This window comes from Dreissena polymorpha, chromosome 8 (assembly GCF_020536995.1).
Source record: "Dreissena polymorpha isolate Duluth1 chromosome 8, UMN_Dpol_1.0, whole genome shotgun sequence".
NCBI lineage: Eukaryota > Metazoa > Mollusca > Bivalvia > Myida > Dreissenidae > Dreissena > Dreissena polymorpha.
Genome location: NC_068362.1, coordinates 4,770,434 through 4,789,820, shown reverse-complemented (window position 1 = coordinate 4,789,820; position 19,387 = coordinate 4,770,434). Strand labels below are relative to the sequence as shown.

General features: G+C 34.6%; 1 long non-coding RNA gene across 5 annotated transcripts; it reads left to right on the top strand.

The window, feature by feature from the left end:
- The first annotated feature begins 7,017 nt into the window (after nt 1-7,017).
- LOC127842375 (uncharacterized) lies at nt 7,018-15,608 on the top strand. Of its 5 annotated transcripts, none has more exons than XR_008031578.1 (8): nt 7,019-7,447; nt 8,977-9,074; nt 9,330-9,493; nt 9,650-9,848; nt 10,285-10,367; nt 10,580-10,600; nt 10,790-10,872; nt 11,927-15,608. It is a non-coding gene; the product is annotated as an uncharacterized LOC127842375 (long non-coding RNA). The 5 variants fall into 5 exon arrangements; XR_008031577.1 differs by having other exon boundaries at nt 7,020-7,447; nt 8,974-9,074; XR_008031580.1 differs by lacking the exon at nt 9,330-9,493 and having other exon boundaries at nt 7,018-7,447; nt 8,974-9,074.
- The last annotated feature ends 3,779 nt before the right edge of the window (nt 15,609-19,387 follow it).

Sequence of the window (19,387 nt, the reverse complement as noted above, 5' to 3'; positions counted from 1 at the left end):
GCACAAGACTTGGCGATGTCTCTGAGTTGTATTATGTTGGTTTACTCTCATCATTGTCTCAACCGCATCAGCCTGCACAAGACTTGGCGATGTCTCTGAGTTGTATTATGTTGGTTTACCCTCATCATTGTCTCAACCGCATCAGCCTGCACAAGACTTGGCGATGTCTCTGAGTTGTATTATGTTGGTTTACCCTCATCATTGTCTCAACCGCATCAGCCTGCACAAGACTTGGCGATGTCTCTGAGTTGTATTATGTTGGTTTACTCTCATCATTGTCTCAACCGCATCAGCCTGCACAAGACTTGGCGATGTCTCTGAGTTGTATTATGTTGGTTTACCCTCATCATTGTCTCAACCGCATCAGCCTGCACAAGACTTGGCGATGTCTCTGAGTTGTATTATGTTGGTTTACCCTCATCATTGTCTCAACCGCATCAGCCTGCACAAGACTTGGCGATGTCTCTGAGTTGTATTATGTTGGTTTACCCTCATCATTGTCTCAACCGCATCAGCCTGCACAAGACTTGGCGATGTCTCTGAGTTGTATTATGTTGGTTTACTCTCATCATTGTCTCAACCGCATCAGCCTGCACAAGACTTGGCGATGTCTCTGAGTTGTATTATGTTGGTTTACCCTCATCATTGTCTCAACCGCATCAGCCTGCACAAGACTTGGCGATGTCTCTGAGTTGTATTATGTTGGTTTACCCTCATCATTGTCTCAACCGCATCAGCCTGCACAAGACTTGGCGATGTCTCTGAGTTGTATTATGTTGGTTTACCCTCATCATTGTCTCAACCGCATCAGCCTGCACAAGACTTGGCGATGTCTCTGAGTTGTATTATGTTGGTTTACCCTCATCATTGTCTCAACCGCATCAGCCTGCACAAGACTTGGCGATGTCTCTGAGTTGTATTATGTTGGTTTACCCTCATCATTGTCTCAACCGCATCAGCCTGCCTTATATGAAAATAACGCAATGGAAGCATAGACTGCAATGTTATACAGGATTAAACTGTTTTGATTTTGTATTTGTGAGCCAACACTCAAAGAATCAACGAACGGGCAAACGAACAAATAAATACATTGTTGTTTATGCAGAATTGTGTAGTTAGAGGTATCAGATTTCATGTCATATTGAGGTGTATTGTACTTTTAGAAAACCAGAACAAAACTGTATCAAGAATAGCCTTTATCTTTATAATTAAGCCTCAGAAATTGTTGATGAATACAAAAAAGGTACCGGCAACGAGATTTTTTTCTTCTGATAGTGCTTCTCAAATTTCGTCTGTACGTTTGGATTTTTTAATGTGCAGAAAAATAAATAAAAAAACGGTTCATTTTGGGTTGTAAATGTCTCGTGTTATTTTTCTAGGCCATCGAGACCCATCAATAATCCATACAGTAGTCAGTTCAAAGTCTTAAATTGGTTGAAATGTCAAGATACATAAATAGTCTATCATTTATTGTTTAATGACTGATCTTTAACAGATTTTTTAAAGCCATCATGGTCCATCAATAACACTTTTCAGAGTTCACATTTCGATAGTCCTTGAAGTATTAGACATAATGAAAAGAAACAAATTATTTGATACACGAGACCGATCTTGGAAGTACATGTATTCACATCATTTTCAGAGAATACATTTATAATTTAATGGAATTTACTTTTTTAAATGAATATTTAAACCAATATCAAGTTAAATGCAATACGGTGTACGCCCCACTCTGTTATCATATTTACCGTTGCGTGGCACGACCATTTCAAGCAATTAATGCTTGGATTAAGTGTTAGGTTATGAATGTCTTTTTACAAGTTCAAATGCTTGGGTCATCAGTTCCAAGACGCTAACTGCAGCTTGCTTAAAATTGTTTATGTTTAACGTTTCAATGTATGTATCGTCCTCTTTTGTGTAAGGAATTTATCCCTTGCTTGAAAAAAAACTACTGTAAATAAAAACGGTTTTCTCTCTTGGTATTTTTTCTGTGTTTTCATTTTTTTCTTTTATGAACGTGTGTCTTTTGCTAATATTATATACGTGTGTTTCCCTGATTGGTCCTATCCTTATTATTTAATATCTTCCTTACATCAGTTTTGTTAACTGCACCTGAAACACGTTGCAAAACAACTGAGATTTATTGCAAAACAACAGGATTGCGGTCGAACCTATATTGAAAGCACTTGAGCTGCGTTCTACTGTGAATTATATTTATGTCCTTATTACAGTATATCTAGGACAACACTGTGCTTGAAAAGGCTTGGAGGGAAACTTTAATACTATATGTCATGTCGCTGCGGTGAACAAGATCGAACCACATTAACCCATTTATGCCTAGTGGACTCTTCCATCCTTATAAATTGGATCAATTTATTTCCAAAATTAGGGATGTCTAGTATATTTATTTCTATATTTAGAATATTTCTTACAGAAATTCCTTTAAGCAAACAGCGCAGACCCTGATGAGACGCCGCATCATGCGGCGGCTCATCTGGGTCTACGCTGTTTGCCAAGGCCTATTTTCTAGACGCTAGGCATAAATGGGTTAAAAAATGCGCAAATTCACATGAAGGTTGATATATTAAGAAAGTTTTACCACTATAAATCAAATACGTTTGCAGTGATGCGCGGCACGTGTTGAAAAACGGCATGGTGGTAGGAACTGAATCAGATAAACATTATACCGACAAAACTACAAAACAAGCATTTTAATCGCACGAATAATGAAGATTATATACATATTATTTCATAGATTGTATATAAACACGATAGCGTCTCATGCCTTTTGAGTACATCGATGAAGTAAACTGACTACATGAAGTACAGGTATCAATCACAGTCGCGAAACAAATTCAAGCGGACGGAAGGACAAGGACAAATCCATATGCCCCTAATTTTGCAATGTCATGTATATGCTTTACAAAACTGTAAAATCATATTCTATGAAGAAAGAAATCAAAGAGGCGGGTGGAGAAGATTTCGATTGTTTTCTGACGTTATAATCTAGATGTTTCTACAAAAAGCGAATACAAATTAAAGCAAATGCAATTAATATATTGTGTCACCAACCGTGCTGTTGCAATTTCTTCTTTTTTATTGTATACCACAATTTATATATACATGGGAGACAACTCGAGTTTGCCGATGAGGACAGCTAACGACAACGAATTCAGTCTTTAAAATGGAGAAAATAAATGGCAAAATAAAGTTTTGATGTTTATCATATGAAATACAATTTTAGTTGTGCAAATAGTTTATAGTAAAGGGTACCAAAATTGGAATATTAGTCGACAATCTTAACAACTTTATTACTTTCGTTTACTATTCAGTCATATTCCAGCATTTCAATGGATTGTTAGATTGGTTGTTGATAATTCCATTACAGTATATTGAATGATTTTCGGCCTTCATTACATTATGGCATGCTTTTAAAAACAAAGAATCGTTGATAGCTGGTGCAATTTCACATATTCAGTGAATGAAAACATAACTAAATAATATGAAGCAGATATCGACTGTAGCGACTGAAAAATAGACGACTGGAGGTAAACTCAAAATTGTATTTCAACAGTATGACAAAATCATGCCGGGTGACGTGCCAGTGATTGTCGTGGTTATTTCGGAGTGATTTACTGGATTTCTTAGTAAAAATGTCGCGTTCAATTTCTACAGATAATCGACGAGTTCATCAAAATTTTAATGCTTCTTCTGAAAGCGATTTCATTGATCGACTTGGTGACCTGCATTTGCTTGCCATTTAAAACGTCACTTTTATTAGCCTTAGCAACAACTCGTGCAGGTTACTAATGTATTCACCAAACTCGTGTCTGGAAAGCTCCTCGTTCGTCTTCTCGCTGATCGGTGTAGACAGATTCCTCACAGTTCATTGAGGATTGTCAAATTGACCATGAGAAGTCCCAAATATTTGCATATCGGAAATGTTCTTGGCGCATGCGTGTTTGCAATACCGGATCTTTTAACTTCTGTAATACGCACGTACAAATGCACAATACAGCAAACAACAAACATGACTAGCATGTGTCACTCTTGCGATGATTCGGCAAAACACAACGACTTGGCTCAGATTCATCGACTTATTATGTATGCATTAATTGCCATAAAATTAAAGACATCAACAGGTAACACAGCACTTTGCAAAGCAGTAACGACAACTCTCTGTCAAACATTGTAGATGTATACCAGCAAAACGGGTGCTCGACAGACAGCAATGACCAGTTGAAAAAAGTCGCTGCATATGCGTTCCTTGAGTCTGAGAATCACTTTAATCGCGTTCATGGTGACCATCGTGTCTCTACTGCGTCTTGCTCCGTACTTTGTTATAAAGTACGCTACCCATACAAATGTCATTGAGTATTTGAACGAGTACCCATTGTGGCTTAAGTTGTCGTACCATACCAACGTCCTCAGGCGGGAGCTGTTTGAATGCATTTATAATCGGTTACTGCAACAATCAATTCAGAGACTTCGTGAAAGGTATTGTATGTTGCATTTGCTTTAAACGAACGAAGCCACAGTCACTAGTGTAATTGAACACATTAAATACGTCAAAGCACTTTTAAAATTGAGCTTGCTGTATTATTAGTTTCTTTGTCCGCAACGTTACATCCAGGCGTTCACTTGAACGCGGATGCACACATGGTGATCCATGTCATACGCCTAATGCACTATAGTTTTAATTGAAACTATTTTATTGTGTATACAGACGCCAAAGTATAATTGTCACCTTGATACTTGACGACATAATGAGATCATACATGCTATATGCCGATATATTATACATGCATTTAGCCTGGTTTTCCCACAGAGCGACTCAAATGCTTTACTACACACTCATATGCAATTATTTAGTTTTCTGCTGCTTTGATATTTGCATGTTGAACTCTCACTTTTAATTAGTCAGCAAAGAAATCCAATATATGGTAACATAAACTGGTTGAACATGTTCTTTTGTCTTCGAGAAAACATTTTAATTGCTGAACGCATTGTAAGCTACGAGAGCCATTTTTCTATCCATAATTATGATATCTAGTGCATTCGAAAATGACGATAAGACATGTTTTAAAGCCAACGACGAAATAAAGAGTTGTTAACAGTTGCATTACCCTCATCATGATCACAAGGATACCAGTGTGCACAGAACGCCTCAAATGTAACCCTTTGGTGACATAGTCTGATACCAAATGTTATATGCAGGATCCAGGTTACATCAAGGTTTAGTGTTTTTATTTTGTATTGTGAGCATCAATTTCAAGAATTGAATGCTTTGTATTGGTAGTCATCACTTCTTAAGTCATGTAAATTATAAGTTATGCGTTTATGTGTAACTGGGTTTTGTGTACTTAACGCTTATTGGTATAAGGTCCGCGTTTTATTCAAAAATATGAATGAAGATCTGAAACATAAATTAGACACATTTCCTAATTAACACATTACAATGGTAATAACAAGTTTAATATTTCATCGTACTACACAATAATATGCAATAAAATAAAATAAAATAATAAAACACAATTATATAATTATAGAACAAATGACTCACCAGTGAACTATGCTAGGCGATTTTATAAAGAATATATATTAAATGGCAAGTGGGACATACTATCTTCCTATTTCAAGGTTTGACAAACAAAGGACCAAATGTTTTAGATAATTTAAAACCAAAGAGATGTTTCTAAAATCAACACACCTAAAAAGCATGTACGGTTAGTAATATAACTCCGTCATTCATCACCAGTTATAACCCACACTGAATCTCTCTCACAGTCTTCATTGGATTAGTAGTCACTAGCAGATTAGTGTGTGTGAATACCCTGTTACACATGTATTGGTCTGTGTCGTATAAGACTAAGTTTTGGCTACGATACTTTTTTGTGTGATAGTGCTTTCGTAATTTTGTATGTCCTTTTAATAACAAAATTAAAACAAAATTGGATAATTGCATTTCTCATATAAATAATAAAACATAATTATTATGTATTGTGTATATTAGAAACTTTGTTGTTATGTTTGCTGAATTATCTTACGAAACAAGTCACGCTTGGTACCAATCCTGAGGACACCTAGATATGTGTCAGGTCTGAAGGTCGCCGATCGTTCTGTTAATAGTTTTACCGATTGTCAACGTTAATACACTAAGAGCTTTACAAATGATTTTACTCGAGTATTTGGGCTCAAACTTTAAATGTCATCTGTTTGCAGTCTCTTTGCAAAAGTACAAAGATATACGCAAGGGTATTAAATCGTGTACATTCTTTATAATAGCGTTTTATGTTTATATTTGGATTTTAATGAGCAGAAATAACAAAACAAAACAGGATCATTTTATGTCAGAAATGTCACATGTGATCTTTATACGCGCCCGAGACACATCAATAACATATGAAGTAGTTAGTTCGAATTCTAGCATTATATGAAACATTTACAGGCATAACATAGCTAAACTTATTTTTGGATAATTGATCTTTACCAGATGTTTTAAAGCCATCGAGCTACATCAATTACACATTAATATTTTTAATGTTAATATTTCGGGATAATATGGTTTTAGTCCAATATGTGTTTTCGTATTAATCGTTGCATGGCGGTGACCACATCATTAACCATTGTTGTTAATGTGTATCTCTCATGTAATTTCATTGTTGTTATGTGCACTCCTACCGTTAAAGGCGATGTATGCTTGTCTTAAGTGTAACGTTGTGAATGTCTCTGAAGAATTTAAAATGCATTCATTGGCAGTTCCAAAAAAGCGTCACTGCAGATTGAATATTTATGTTTAACGTTGTGTTGTATTTGTGGTCCTATATTTTTTATGGGATCATCACTTTCTGTGAAAAGACTTCCAGAAATTAACACAAGATTTTCTCGCCTGGTATTGTTTCTGGTGCTTCATTTTGCTTTTGTGTGTGTGTGTGTGTGTGTGTGTGTGTGTGTGTGTGTGTGTGTGTGTGTGTGTGTGTGTGTGTGTGTGTGTGTGTGTGTGTGTGTGTGTGTGTGTGTGTGTGTGTGTGTGTGTGTGTGTGTGTGTGTGTGTGTGTGTGTGTGTGTGTGTGTGTGTGTGTGTGTGTGTGTGAGTTTGTAAAACCTACCAACCGGGGAAAATCGTATGAATACACACCAACAAACCGGGGAACACCTACCAACCGGGGAATTCCCCGGTTGGTTTTAGGCGAAAATCTCTAATCTACGTGTATGAAATACCAAACTGTCAATTTAAATTAGAAATCCAACGCCTTCCCCGATTAGCGGGTTTGTGGCATGCACAAAATATACACAAATATTGACCAAATTACAATCGAGTGTGTATCCAGGCTTATAACAGTTCCCCGGTTGCGCTGTTTAAAAATCATACACTCGGTATTTATATCATTTAGTGAAAGTAAGTTGGAAAAATGGAGTTTCGAGCGAACAAACGCATTAAACTAAGGTAAGCTTTTTAATTATGTTTACAACTTTCAATTGCTATTAAAAAGCGTTTTTATGTAAACTTTAAAGTAATACTGGAAGACGAATTCTAAAGATCGATTTATATTAATATCATTTGATTACAAAGCTTGTTTTACGGTACATATTTCACGAATATATTTTTTAAATAAACGTAAAACAATGTAGAGCTCTAGACAGTTTTTCGTTATATATATATAACGAAAACTGCCTAGAGCTCTACAGTGTTTTACGTTATATATATATATATAGTGGAGCTATCCTACTCACCCCGGCGTCGGCGTTAGCGTGAGCGTGAGCGTTGGAATGTTAAAGTTTGCGTACCACCTCAAATATTGTCTATGTCCCTTGACATATTGCTTTTATATTTAGCATACTTCTTTACCAACATGACCCCAATCTATAAACAAGAGCAGACAACTGTAACAAGCATTTTGTAAGAATTATGGCCCCTTTTCCCACTTAAAATATGCATATTATTGATAAATCTTTGTTAAAGTTTACGTACCACCGCAATTACTTTCTATGTCCCTTGACATATTGCTTTTATATTTTGCATACTTCTTTACCAACATAACCCCAATCGATAAACAAGAGCAGACAACTGTAACAAGCATTTTGTAAGAATCATGGCCCCTTTTCCACTTAGAATATGCATATTATTGATAAATCTTTATTAAAGTTGCGTACCACCTCAAATATTTTCTTTGTCCCTTGACATAAGGTTTCATATTTTGCATACTTCTTTACCAACATGACCCCAATCTATAAACAAGAGCAGACAACTGTAAAAAGCATTTTGTAAGAATTATGGCCCCTTTTTTCACTTAGAATATGCATACTATTGGTTATTCTATGTTAAAGTTTGCGTACCACCTTAAATATTTTCTTTGTCCCTTGACATATTGCATTCATATTTTGCATACTTCTTTACCAACATGACCCCAATCTATAAACAAGAGCAGACTACTGTAAACAACATTTTGTAAGAATTATGGCCCCTTTTTTCACTTAGAATATGCATATTATTAATAATTCTTTGTTAAAGTTTGCTTACCACCTCAAATATTTTAATTGTCCCTTGACATGCTGCTTTCATATTTTGCATACTTCTTGACCAACATGACCCCAACTTGAAATACAATCTTATTAGTTTGTTTTATATCTTTACAAATGTTCAATACATATGTTTTGTGGAAACCTGAACTCAGAATCGTCTATAATTAACCATTTCTTTAAAACATAAGCGATCAATATGTTTGGCTTAAACTTATTTATTACGACATAGTAACATATTCACAAGTAACATGGCATTGACATAGGATCCATATGTTTCAATTATGGTCCTCTTCCAGTTAGAATATGACTATAGTACCTTGACCTTATTGAATATGAACAATTTCCCCATGGTGGCTTACTTTATACTGTCAAGCACTTGAATAGTCGAGCGCGCTGTTTTCTGACAGCTCTTGTTGTTTTTCTCATCGACATTTCCATTTTAACATTTAGTAGCCAAAAGGGTCCAAGTCCCCTTGATCTCGCAAGAACGTACTGTCAGAATTACGTTGATCCACCAGGTTTTGAAGTAAAAACCGTCAATGATGTCATAGGTACAAATATTTTTGTATATGGTTATGTTTAAACACGTTTAGAAATAATAAAAGAACATCGTAGCCCCTTTCCATTAAAAAGAAGAAAACAAACATGGACTATTGGGTTACTTAATACTGGGCAGAAGTATGGAAGTAGCATAAAGATTTATTGATTATTTATGAATAAAACACTATTGGCGCCTATATCTAGCCTTCAATTATTTGACCAAAGTGATTATTAATATAAAATGTCTACAAATATAAATATTTCAGGCGAAGGAGTCTTTGCCACTTAGCCTTTTAAAAAAGGAGACTTTCTTCTCGAATACAAAGGGGATCTGATAACACGAGTAAAACATGCAATTAGAAAAGGAGTATGAACAGGAGGGTCAAGGCAGCTTCATTTACTTTTTTAAATACAGAGACAAATCTTGCTGGTAACTACAAATTAGCTTTACTTTGCACATCAAACGTTTAAATCACGCCATTAGAAGAAGAATAATCTTTAGTTTTTTCACCATAATAATTAAATTTGGCATGCGCGTTATTTTAGTTTAAAGCACCAGAAGTGTTTATTTAAATGTCTTATTCAGCATTGACGCTACCAACGATATATTCCACGAGGGTCGAATGATAAATGATGCCGAAAATGGAGACGCAAAACAAAATTGTGTAATGAAAATAGTTGAAGTCAACCAAACTCCCCATCTATGCACTTTCGCCGACAGAGACATTGCAATTGGCGAGGAACTCCGATATGATTATGGAGTACCAACACTTCCATGGAGAAAGGTACATTCTATTGTTAAGACGTCATCTGTGATGAATTTATCACTGATATTTATCACATTTTAAATTAGCTTTAAATGTCTTTTGAATTATTATTTTTATAAATATAGCCAATCAGTTTCATGATTGCATTCATGTTCATTCATGAGTTATTCTTTTTAAATACAGATATTCAAATATCTTTTTGCCGTGAATTAAAATGTTTAATCATTGAACGTCGTCAAGCTCTACTTTAATGCGGTCTGTCTGATAATGTGTATTTGTTATTTGAATTGTCAGAAATGCACGGAGCAAAAAAATGGGTATGTTTCACAGTGATTTGTTATTACTACACATGCATTGATACAAATGCGTTGTACTTAATGGTTTCATAACTAACGAACTTTCTAACACTGACTAGATTATGTGTAATACCAATTTTTATTGTTGTTTTGAATAGGCAACACAATGACTACTAGATCTACGGACAGCCAGGAACCAGGACAAACAACATCAATACACACGGAAGAAGTCAATGAGACGGTTTGTAATATTTCGCAAGGTCGAAGCTACTAAGGCGTATTTTCTGGTTGGTTTTGTCTTCAGTGAAATGGGCGTAATTTTACCTTACTAAGGCGTATTTTCTCGTTAAATACCTTTCAGCCGTGAATTAAAATGGTTTATCATTGAACGTCGTCAAGCTCTACTTGAAATGCGTTCTGTCTGATAATGTGTATTTTTTTTTGCATTTTCAGAAATGTACGGAACAAAAAAGGGTATGTTTCACAGTGATTTTGTTATTACTACACATTCTTAAAATCATATTATGAACATCATGAAATTATTGTAATTGTTGTACAAAGAATTAATGCCAATGTGTTGTACTAAATGGTTTCATGAATAACGAACATTTTAACCCTGAGTAAATTATGTGTTATACCATTTTTTATTGTTGTTTTGAATAGGCAACACAATGACTACTAGATCTACGGACAGCCAGGAACCAGGACAAACAACCCCCGTGCACACGGAAGAAGTCGATGAGACGGTTTGTAATATTTCACTATGTCGAAGCTACTAAGGGGTATTTTCTGGTTTGGTTTAGTCTTCAGTGAAATGGGCGTAATTTTGCCTTAAATTATATTGTGCCAATATTTATTCCGGGTGATGCTAATTAGTATTTGGGCTTAACATAACACGTACGTCGATGATCATTATATTAACATGTTATAGCACACGTTATGCGAATTTTAAAAGAATAAAATATTGTTTACCAGTTGTAGTGACTATGAACTACTTGTCTTTCAAAATCTTCATATACACAAAGAATTTAGAATTTACACTTGTCAATGAAACTGGTGAGCATGTGTATTAACCACTGTAGTCTATAAACATCGACTTCATCATAATCACAAAAACGTTAATCATCGCTTATCCAAGAAGTGTAATATCATTAATTTTAATTTTCAGTATAAGACTTATACGCTGCCAATTACTGTGTATGAAACTCTGAGACATTAGGAAATTTAACTTGCGTGTTACATATGGACATTGGTTGATATTTTATCTTAACAACAAAAAAACAATAGCGTCTACTCGATATTTTACTATACGATACATTCTGACATGGGTAAGAAAAGATAGTTCATTTTATACCCACCACCGCACAATACATACATGATTTACCGTGAACCACAGTCCGTTCACCAGTTCTTTTTTCTTCCAACACATTTGTCCAGAGAAGTACAATACCTTTCATTAAACCGTGCATACATTTTGTCTTATTAGTATCTGTAAAAAATATTCATTGTATACTTTTTCGAAATTTGATAACATGTTTGGAACAACCTGGTATATGTAATGACATGCTACGTCGGTGTATTCAGCCAATTTTTAAAAAAGTAATTGTTTGATTCATTAGGCAAAATAATGTTTCCAAATTTGTCGTGTGACATCTATGTCATTATCAGGTGCCGTAAGTACCTGGACGCTTTTGTCGTAATTTTGCTATGAAAAATTGTACTGAAGTATATATATTTAATATGAATATCTTACAAATGGCAGTTAGCGACGTCATATTGTGTTTTATTATCCATGTACAGAAAAGAGTACTTCAAATACCAGGAGAACATAACAAGCAGCCAACAATCAATGGAGTGAAAACGAAAAAGGAGCTGTTCACAGACACTTTGATCGTTTTTTGATAATGGGTAAATTACCAGAGAAAAAAGAAATACTTGCATGAATTGAAAGTGAGAATGACCTTCGCAACAGAAGTTGGAAAAATGTCAAAGACTTTTGCAGAAATTTTATTGAAACAAAAAAGCGACGGGGACTTTTAACTTAAAAAAATATTACACATATAATGCACGTTTAGGAGAATACGTTAAAGGATGAAGTTGCCACATTTTTTTGTGTTTTCTTGTTCTATATACTCTTTTCGAAAACGATATATGTGTGCTTATTGTATTTGAATGTTTTATTAATACGGTTCTGCCAAAAAACGATATTTGTTCATAATCTTATCGCCGAACAAATTAGGATTGGTATATAGTTCGGCCAATGAGTGTTTCTTTGTACTTTCTATTACGAGTTTCTACGAGTTACTCACTATACAAGTTATTTTTTACCCTAAATTTGTTGAATATGAATGAATATAGCAAACATGATAACAAATCAATCTAGAAGGCTAAACGTTCAGAGAAGGCACACAAAAAATTCAGTCGGATAAAATTTACATTTTAAATAAAATAAAAAAACTACTGCTAAACTACTGCTATAATATGAAGAATACAAATGAATATTTTGTCAATTTTACAAAATTTGTTTTGAATGACAGGTGTCTGACTTGTAGTTGAGTACTTAATAGTTATTTTAAAGTAAACATTTACCAAAATGTAACTTATTGCGTAAATATCGCACTAGAATTGATTAAATAGTTGTTAAATATTACAATAATTTCCTACACAGATTTTTGTGCATTTGTTTTGCGTGTAGATATTCACATTAGCTATCAATTCACATATTTGCTTTGTGTATATAATTGGTATGTTTATATATATTTTCATATCAAAATTGCTTGATCTACAAAAATTCGCGAGGAGTTATGCATTTTTTCCCATGTTTTTATTGAAGTTTATAATTCAACGACGATGAAAATTACTAAGATGCCAGATTTAGTTATGTTTTTTTTCTCATTTATGGTTAAAGATCAATTAACATACCCATTTCCCAGACTAAGATATTGTTAAAACAATTTATCGCGTTTGCGACTGACCTCTTTTATGCATTCTAACACAAGCTATTTACTTGTTTTTTCGAATACTCTTCATATACACACACTTAGATTACCTAGAACACAACATATTTGAAACATATATTTATATGTGATGTGTAAATGCAGGCACAAAGCTAATAATTAATAATGTTTATACACTTTGCGATATGATGCTATACTGTCGGTTGTTTTAAGTGATTAGTCATTATGTTAACCATGTTATCTGCCATCTGAAATGTAATTAAGTGTTTTGACATGTATGCGAAATTGATCTTGTTCGATTTGGTTCTGTATATTCAGAATTGAGTCACACTGTTATAATTTTCCTGTTGGTACATATTATTTTTAAGTTGGCACCAACAAGGGTTTAACAATTGATCCACATGTGCACTCCCAGTAAGTATATATACTATAATGTAAGTGATTCAAAATAATATTAAACTACGTGTTTGATAAGTGTTTGCTTTGGTTCATATTTAATTATTAGTGTTTTTATATAATGATAATGCTGTCAAAGTCAGCGGTGATTATACGTGTATAACAACATTAATTATTACTTTTATATTGTTTTCAACAAATAACATATGGATGACACATCGGCATAATTTTTCAGTGCTTAAAATACACTCTTTCTATTATATTTTATGCAAAAATTAGGTACATAAGTTGGTTAACATTAAGGTAGTTTGAAAAAAATACGTGAATTCAAATCTTAAAAAAGGTGTTTGGTTTGCAAGGGAAAACAAAGCGATTGCCAGTGACTATTTTCCTTAAAATATAATCTGTTATTTCGACAGGTAGAATTAAATGTAAGTTCATTATTAACGTTAACCCGTTTTTGGCATTCTCTACTCAAACAAGTGCATACATACTGTATTTTTTAATACAGCACATGTGTAATGGTATCACAGTTGTAGAATTGGAATACATATATTATAACAATAACTACTGATCATTATTCAGATTGACCTACCGCCGTAGACTAAGTTACTGTCGCGTCAAAATGCATTGTTATCAAGTCGTTTTGCTAGTTTACTTAACTATTTAGTTTCTCAGGCCTCGCCACATTCGTTGTGAAACGTTCATGATTGTTTAAAGTTACAGATTTTATTATTTTTAAAAATGCAATAAATGTATTTAAAACAATTTAAGTGAAGTGGAAGTTGCCATGCGTGTGAATGAATTTTCTGATGTTTACCTGTTTCAGGGGATTAATTTAATTTAAATGCATGAGTTATTTTATAATCTCAGAGTAAGGACAAAGAAAATTTACACTACTCAATCTATATGCATATGGGCAGTTCTACTTTTAGGATAAAAAACTTCATAGTAGGTGAAAATCGTGAATGCTTTTTTCTGATGGAAAAAAGGAATTAAACAAATAAGCCGCCTCCCCTCTCCTTCATTCGGTTTGACAAATAGCGTGGCCTGAAAAAAATAACATTATTTTTTAGTTTTAAGAACGAATTGTATTCATTTGTTGATTAATTGCACCATGATTGTTATGGTATAATGCAGCACTTGCATGCTTGTAGTCGGCTTATAGCTAATGAAGTCATTAATGTATTGTTTGATTTGCGTTTTGTCTCTTATTCTTATTTTGATGTGAATAATATTTGAGTCAATCAAATAAGGCATTTTTGTATAACTTATATAAGGTCATATGATAAACATATTTAATTTAAATATTGTTTCATACATATTCTTTTCAATTTTTGTACTAACTTAAATATTATCCATGAACGTGCACGCCATTGTCCTATTAACAACGGTACCAAGATTACACACAATTACCCCTGTTGGTAAACGCAAATTCCCCGTTGGACATTATTGAAGCTCCACGGTGATAGCGCGCTTAAGTTCCTCTCTTGGTTAACACAATTCCCCTGTTGGCACACATTAAAGTTCAACGGTTGGTACGCACATAGCACCCCTGCTGGTATACACCGTTCCCCAGTTGGAACACATTGAAGTGCCACAGTTGGAACGCACTAAGTTCCCCTGTTGGTACACATTGAAGTTCCACAGTTGGTACGCACTTAGTACCCCTGTTGGTATACACCGTTCCCCAGTTGGCACACATCGCAGTTCCTCATTTGGTACGCACATAATTCCCCGGTGTGCATGTAAAATTTTCTTTGATTTATTACCCTATTTATCATAATTTTTATGTCAAAATCGTATTTTAGGTTCGAAACTTGTATGTTCTTTATCACTTTAAGCTTTCTAGAATATGTGGAAATGGTGGTCCCCGGTTGGTAGGTTTAGAACACATTTCCCCGGTTGGAAGGTTTTACAAGTATGTGTGTGTGTGTGTGTGTGTGTGTGTGTGTGTGTGTGTGTGTGTGTGTGTGTTTGTGTGTGTGTGTGTGTGTGTGTGTGTGTGTGTGTGTGTGTGTGTGTGTGTGTGTGTGTGTGTGTGTGTGTGTGTGTGTGTGTGTGTGTGTGTGTGTGTGTGTGTGTGTGTGTGTGTGTGTGTGTGTGTGTGTGTGTGTGTGTGTGTGTGTGTGTGTGTGTGTGTGTGTGTGTGTGTGTGTGTGTGTGTGTGTGTGTGTGTGTGTGTGTGTGTGTGTGTGTGTGTGTGTGTGTGTGTGTGTGTGTGTGTGTGTGTGTGTGTGTGTGTGTGTGTGCTTTTCCTAATATTACCTAGTAACTGTGTTTCACAAATTGGTCCTATCCTCATTTGTACTTATATTCCTTACATGTGTACATGTAACTGCATGTGCAACAGTTTGCAGAAAGAAGGATATTTATTGCAAAAAAAACATATTTGCTCTCGAAACCATATTGAAAGTACTTAAAAGGCTCACTACTGTGAAATATAATTTTTGTCCTTATAACATTATATGCAACTCTAGGACAATCATGTGCTTGAAAAAAATGGGAGGGAAACGTTTAAACTGTATGTCTTAACTAAACGTTTGCGCTCATTACTTGTGTGTGTATCATTGTAGGGATCGGTGCATCATCATCATCATCAGCAGCAGCAGCAACAGCATCAGCATAATCATCAGCAGCTACATCAGCAGCAGCTTCATCATCATAAAAATCATCATAATTATAATACTCATCATCATCACCGACACCTTTCCTAAAAACATATAAATCGTTTCAATGCATATACATTAATGTTCTCCGTAGTTAGCATCCAGTTTTGACCTTTATGATGAATTGTCTAGGTTCTAGGAACTGGTTAATTGAGGTACATATATCAACCACATTCGCACCATGCAGCCTAAATATAAACATGATTAAATGTGTTCTTTTTCATTTTTCTAACAAACGAAATATAGTCTTTACGTCCATCAAAGTCGTTTTCGTTTGTAGGCACTAATGCTTTTTGAGCATGCATTAACTTATTTTTGGTAGACAGATATTGATTTTTTTTTTGAAGTTTATAAATATAGCAATTATACTTTTTGAGTCACGCGCGACACAAATGCCGATGGATGAATAGACAAGGGCACATCTATATGCTCATTCCCTTCCGCAATATCATGCGTATGTTTTACAAAAACTGTAAAATCAATTGCAATGAAGAAATAAATTTAAAGTTGTTGGGGCTGTTGATGGAGATTTTAATTGTGTTATACTGTTGCTGTTATATACAATTTCCTTTGGAATTTCTTCTACTATATAGTTTACTATAATCTGTAATTTTTTAAGTGTTACAACCCGAATTTGAATATACGGTCCTGTAATTGCAACCACGAAGTCCATCTTAAAAATGGAATAGTAAAGTAAAAAACAGTTATTGACATCGATCATCTGAAAGACAATAACTGATTTAAGTTTGCTACACTAGTTATCGGTACTAAATGGTCATATTCGTCGACAATCTTTACAACGTTATTAACTTTGTTTACAAAACATGTGTAATGGGAAATTAGAGTGATAATTCATAATATAACTATAGTATATCGAATTTTTTCCGTCCTTAATTACATTTTTTATATACCACATGTATATATCGCCCTTTTCATACTCGAGATGTGCGTTCAAAGGCGCTTTACATTTTGTCCCCGATCATTGGGTCATAAGTCGTCCGTTAACATCTTGGCGCAGTATGCAGCCACGGCACATTGGCTTATTTCCCTCACAGGTACCCATTTATACACCTGGATGGAGAGGAGCAGATGTGGGATAAATTTCTTGCCCAAGGAAATTCTAGTGGTCAGGGCGGGATTCGAACCCGCGACCTCTCGACCCTTAGCCAGCGTCCTACCAAAGTGCAACATACCTTCTGTGAATGAAAACGTACAAGATAATTTGTCTTTTAGAAAGTTGTAGGTATTTTTAACGGTAAAGGTATCAATTCGAAAAAGTTTGCTGACGAATTTAAAATTCGTACGCTGTTTGCAGTATGATGAAGAGTGTTTGTGTTTCTGTATTTCTTTTTGCGTGTCTTACTAACAATTTGCAATAGATTCAGGGAACTGAAAACGACCAATAATATAGCGTATTAGATGGGCATCAGCTTTTGTTACAAGATGGCTGCCGAAGTAGAAAGAAAATAAACCTTACTTTTTGTGTTAATTTGCAGACCATTAGAAATAGCTTCAGAATAAAACATGTTATAAACAATTTACCACAATTTTACCAAAGGTTATATAAATACATGGTTTTTTTTTGGGTCATGGACACGTTTTAATTGATTGCCCTACAGTTGTTATGGTAAAATCAAAGTTGCGAACCCAATCCCAAAAGGAAAATAAGTTCATTTGTTTATTCTCTTAAGTAGTATATTACATTTGTATATTACAAAGTCTATAGGAATTCCCTGTGGTAATGATGTGGTGCATGTTGTGCTGTTTTATAATTCATTTGAAACACAATTAATTGATTGGAAAAAAACACATAATTGTTTCGCTACTTTACACTCATATGTAGTCCATGTGAACGGACTTCCAAAGCCTTTGATAATTTTCGTTGTGATGGCTCTTGGAGTCCATATGCACCCCTTCATTAACACAACCGCAGTTATCCGCTGCTGATTAGTGTGCAGTCATAAAAAGACGTCGGTCGTGCCAAATTAAGCAATTAATACAATTCAAAAACACACTAAGTTTACCTGAATGGCAACCTACGGACGTTATCATTTGTGTGCACCCTTAAAAACACGACAATGTTTAACACACTATTCTTGTTGATATTTTTATGTTGAAACAGTGTACATATTCGAAAATCTTTATCGATTTAGGCTACTTCACAAATCACGATGTGCACAAGATTGCTGTACTGCAACCTAAGTTATAGTGACACTTAAAGTGGGCAACATTTCGACAGTTTTTCATGATGGTGGATAGAGAGTACGAAAGAAAAACATAGTAAATAAAAAGTAAGTATTATGTGCTTAATGGTATCAATTGCACGGGTTTGTGTTTCACACACATTTATACATTATTTCTAAGAGAAACCAGTTTTAAAATAAATTAAACCATAATTTGTTATAAAGATGGCCTGAGTAGTTTTTTATTATTATAAATACAAGTTAAGTTATATTTAAATAAACGGATACTTGACCTCTGACCTGTGGTAAAAATATCTCTTAGTATAATAATAAACATGCCCTCTATACGTGTACCAAGTGTCAACGAAGTATCTTCTGTAGTTTTTTTTAACGGACGGATTGACGAACGGTTGGACAAACTGACGGACAGATGGCCAGACAGACGTAACGGAAAGTGGGCAAACCAACCTAGTGAATTCCAATTAAACTAATAAAATTGGAAAGTGGGTAAACGTAGTGAATTCCAATTAAACTAATAAAATGATTGTATGGGTAATGAAACTGCCTTGAACAGGTTCATTTGTAAACACCATGTAAGGCAGGATTTTGTGTTCGAACTAATTGTTCTACTGCAAGTACCATAATCTATCCAATAAGAATGGAAATCAGCAATCTCAGTTCAGATGGTGAAAGTCTTTTTAAGGGATGCTTTTATTGATACGTGTTAATTGATAACATAAAATATTAAATATTTATAATAGTTTGTTGAAATGCCCACTGTATGCCCCGCCTCTCTGATATGTGTCCATCGAAGAGTAATACACGGAACGATCCAGCCCAGTTTTTGTCCAATTCCAAGTCAGTATTGTTAGTACATAGAAACCCGTAAAATACAAAGCCTAGTCAGACTCATAATACTTATATAAACGCAATTTTCACTATTGGAAAAGCCTCAACAGCATATGTCGATTTGTTTATACGACGCATGAGCACAAGTTTTTTTAATTAACATATTAACGTCGGCATCTGCAGTGCGCTATTTACTGTAGTCATGAA